At 40.0% G+C, this 4,787-nt stretch overlaps 1 pseudogene; it reads right to left on the bottom strand.

The window, feature by feature from the left end:
• Positions 1-2,285: 2,285 nt before the first annotated feature.
• LOC133060491 (large ribosomal subunit protein eL8-like) lies at positions 2,286-2,796 on the bottom strand (annotated as a pseudogene).
• Between the last annotated feature and the right edge of the window lie 1,991 nt (positions 2,797-4,787).

Raw genomic sequence — 4,787 nt, 5'->3', positions numbered from 1 at the left:
CTCACATCCATACATGACTACTGGAAAAACCACAGCTTTGACTAGATGGATGTTTGTTGGCAAAGTAAAGTCTCTGCTTTTTAATATGCTGTCTAGGTTGGTCATAGCTTTTCTTCCAAGGAGCAAGCATCTTTTAAATTCATGGCCACAGTCACCATCTGCAGTGATTTTGGAGCCCCCAAAAATAAAGTCTGTCACTGTTTCCATTGTTCCCCCATCTATTTGCCATGAAGTGATGGGGCCAGATGCCATGATCTTAGTTTTCCGAATGTTGAGTTTAAGTCAACTTTTTCACTCTCCTCTTTCATTTTCATCAAGAGGCTCTTTAGTTCTTCCTTTTTGAACTGTGGTTCCAACTGTGTTGGAAAAGACTCTTGAGAGTCCCTTGAACTGCAAGGAGATCCAACCAGTCCATCCCAAAGGAGATCAGTCCTGAATATTCATTGGAAGGACTGATGCTGAAGCAGAAACTCTAATACTTTGGCCGCCTGATGTGAAGAACTGACTCATTTGAAAAGACCCTGATGCTAGGAAAGATTGAAGGCAGGAGGAGAAGGGGACAATAGAGGATAAGATGGTTAGATGGCATCACCAACTCTTTGGACATGAGTTTCAGTAAGCTCTGGAGTTGGTGATGGACAGGAAAGCCTGGCGTGCTGAAGTCCATGGAGTCGCAAAGAGCTGGACACGACTGAGCAACTGAACTGAAAACACCTTGCTCATGGACTTTCACCCTTCAGAACTGTTAGAAAATATATTTCTGTTGTTCTAGCCTCCCAGCCTGTGGTGTTTGTAATGGCAGTCCTAGATAATTAATACACCAAAAAAAGAGCAAAAATCATCATAGCCCATTTAATCTGAAACCATAGGAACTCCCTAATGAAAATTTCAAGGGTATTTACATAAAGAAATGGTGAAATCTCTAATTATCCTTTAACTTAGTGGGGAGACTAATTGCCACTTTTCTCCTGAGAACATGAAGTCTGCTGCTAATGGTGAAAAGAAAAAGAGAGTGAGTGTCAGCTTTGTCTCACACTTATCTGACCCAGACAAGGTGACCCCAAGGCTGAGGGAAGGATAGCCAATATCATCTTTTAATCACAGGGGGCATAATTTGTGCTGGCTTCAGAACCAAGAATGTAAAAACATAGCCTTCTTGCAAATGAAAGTAGTAGTTACAAGCCAACTGGGATCAAGCATGGCTTTATGCTTTCTACCATTGTATGCACAAACTAAAGACAAAACATGTTTGTACAGACAAGTGAAAACTGTCCCACAATATATAATCAACATATTCAAGTAAAATTATACATTATCTAATATGTGACAAGTCCTATTTCATCATATCAGCTGTAACCATGATTTCTCTTTAAAGTTTTCATTTTGTCTATTTTAGAAACTACTTTGAAAGGCTGAAGGAAAAGAAGGGTATTTAGATAAACCATACTGCCCCATAATTGCATCATTTATCTTGAGTAAACCAAGAATTCAAAAAATACATATTTAAATTTTTGTAACCTAAATATAACTTTGAAATTTAATTTTGATTTACTTATAAAGGATTTCCTTTCTTACGGGAAACTTGCATATCTTTTTTGTGTCTAGTATTTTTAGTTTATATTGATATAACATATAAAGTTCAGTATGTGGTTATTATCAATATAAATCTATCTTTTGTATTTGTATCTTACATTTTGAATGCATATTAAAAAGTAGGAACAATAATCTCCATTACATTATCTTTTACCCATATCAAATTCTCCATGGATATTAATTAATATATTCAATTAAATTAATGCTTTTTTAATTGATTAACTCTACTGTTTTCAGTTTTAAGGGGTAAGGATTCAGTTACATATCAAGGATTTCATTTCTGCTACTAGGCCTTAGTGGAATTTATACCACATAGTAAAATTCCATCTTCTTTTGTCTAGGACAGTTTCAAGGTATAGTGGAAATAATGAACTGGAAACTCAACAAATCTGGGCTTGAATCACCTCTTTTCATTTTACCAGCTTAGAAACCTTGAATAAGTTAGATAATTTCGCTGGGCCTGTTTCCCCACTTTTAATATGGAGATAATAATATTTACAAGGTCATTTTGACATTATGCATAGTGATGAATTCATGATTCTTGCCCAATAAATGTATTTTCTTCCTGGTTCCTCACAATCTGGGGTTCAGCCATTCAAAACATTCCCTGTTTGTTTTGCCTTTCATATGATCTTAATTCATTCTTTTTTTTTTTTTAACTTTTTTGGTACAGAAAACTCATTAATGTACACTTAGCTCAATTTGAAAGCTAGTTCTTTGGCCTTTGCCTCTTCTAGCTTGGCAATGCAAGCCACCAACTTTGGACCCCGGATGTTGCTTCCCCAGTGATGGCAGATTTCATCATATCTGTAATTGTAATTGGTCCTAATAGCTTCCATCAGCTTAGCCTGAGGTTCTTTGTCTGCCAAGTTAACTCATGTGAAGTTGACAGTGGTATAATTCTTTCATGTGGACTGGACACTCCAACCTGGCGTTCCCTTTGCTAATGAGATAGGGAACTCCCATCTTATGATACAGGGCAGGCGAAAAGGCCCCCAACTCAGTGGGATCCACATCACTTTGCAATCACCTCCAGTGGAAACTTTTGGTCTCCACCAATGTGGTGACAGCATTAACCGCTGCCGGAAGGGTAAGTGGCGTTTTTGTGGGGATATCCACTTTGCCTGCAGCTTTCATCTCACCCTGAGCTAACAACCTTTGCTTCTTCTCTTACTTCATGTCTGGTCTGTACTAGTGAGACATTAATCAGTTGAGTAACTGTTTGGGAGTCCAAGTGAAGTTAAGTCACTCAATCATGTCCGACTCTTTGCAACCCCATGGGCTATAGCCTACCAGGCTCCTCCGTCCATGGGATTTTCCAGGCAATAATACTAAAGTGGGTTGCCATTTCCTTGTCCAGGGGATCTTAGTGATCCAGGTATTGAAACTGGGTCTCCCACATTGTAGGCAGATGCTTTACCATCTGAGCCACCAGGAAAGTCCTTGGGAGTCCAAGGCCTGGATGAACTGGTTAAGCAAGACAGGCATTTTCAGCAACTTATAGAGACTGACTCTCTGACCTTGCAATCAGATGTAGTGAATTCATTTGACAAAGATGGTGATGTCCCTTTTGGTCTGATATTCTGTCCTGACTGAGATGGTAAAAGATCTGCATACAATGCAGGGGACCCAGGTTCCATCTCCAACCCACTCCAGTATTCTAGTATGGAGAATTCCATGGAAAGAGGAGCCTGTCAAGCTACAGTTCATGGGATCGCAAAGAGTCAGAAACAACTGAGCGACTAACACTTTCTGTCCTGAGAAGTGCAACACTGTTAGTGATGGACAAGTTCCTTGTCATGTGTGTGTTAAGAACCACACAGGAAGTGAAGTAAAAGCCGCTCAGTTATGTCTAACTCTTTGTGACCCCAGGGATTATATAGTCCATGGATTCTCCAGACCAGAATACTGGAATGGGTAACCTTTCCCTTCTTCAGGGGATCCTTAGTTTAAAATGCCATTACCATTCTTAATTATTCTTACATTTCTTAGATTGAAAAAATTCCAAAGGATTTTTGAAAGCTATGCCAAACACACATTAGCCAACTTAGATCTGTACCTAAAAGTACAGGCAGACCTACCTTTATAGGACTTTGCTTTATTACACTTTTCAAATGGTGCATTTTTCCAACACAAATTGAAGGTTTGCGGCAAGCCTACATGGAGCAAGTCTATCAGTGCCTTTTGTTGTTGTTTAGTTGCTCAGTCATGTCTGACTCTTTGCGACCCTGTGGACTGCAGCATACCAGGCTTCCCTGTCCTTCAACATCTCCTGGAGCTTGCTCAAACTCATGTCCATTGAGTCAGTGATGTCATCCAACCATCTCATCCTCTGTCGTCCCCTTCTCCTCCTGCCTTCAATCTTTCCCAGCATCAGAGTCTTTTCCAATGAGTCAGTTATTCATATCAGGAGGTCAAACTATTGGAGCTTCAGCCTCAGCATCAATCCCTCCAATGAATATTCAGGATTGAATCCTTTAGGATTGACTGGTTTGGTCTCCTTGCAGTCGAAGGTACTCTCAAGAGTCTTCAACACCACAGTTCAAAAGCAGCAATTCTTCAGCACTCAGTCTTCTTTATGTTCCAACTCCCACATCTGTACATGACTCCTGGAAGCACCATAGCTTTGACTAGACGGATGTTTGTTGGCAAAGTAATGTCTTTGCTTTTCAATACGCTGTCTAGGTTTGTCATAGGTTTTTTCCCAAGGGGCAAGCGTCTTTTAATTTCAGGGCTGCAGTCCCAGTCCACAGTGGTTTTGGAGCCTAAGAAAAGAAAGTCTGTCGCTTTTTCCCTTGTTTCCCTATCTATTTCCCATGATCTTCGCCATGATCTATTTGCCATGACCTTCATTGTTTGAATGTTGAGTTTTAAGCCAGCTTTTTAACTTCTCCTTTTTCACCTTCAACAAGAGGCTCTTTTGTTCCTCTTCACTTTCTTCCATTAGGGTGGTGTCACCTGCAAATCTGAGATTATTGATATTTCTCCTGGCAGTCTTGATTCCAACTGTGCTTCATCCAGCCTGGCAATTCACATGATATACTCTGGATAGAAGTCAAACAAGCAGGGTGACAATATCCAGCCTTGACATACTCCTTTCCTGATTTGGAACCAGTCTGTTGTTCCATGTCCAGTTCTAACTGTTGCTTATTGACCTGCATACCATTTTCTCAGGAGGCAGATAAGGTGGTATG

The sequence above is a fragment of the Dama dama genome, chromosome 8, assembly GCF_033118175.1.
Source record: "Dama dama isolate Ldn47 chromosome 8, ASM3311817v1, whole genome shotgun sequence".
Classification (NCBI taxonomy): Eukaryota; Metazoa; Chordata; class Mammalia; order Artiodactyla; family Cervidae; genus Dama; species Dama dama.
Note: the sequence above shows the minus strand (reverse complement) of the source record. Positions and strands in the feature narration are given on the sequence as shown.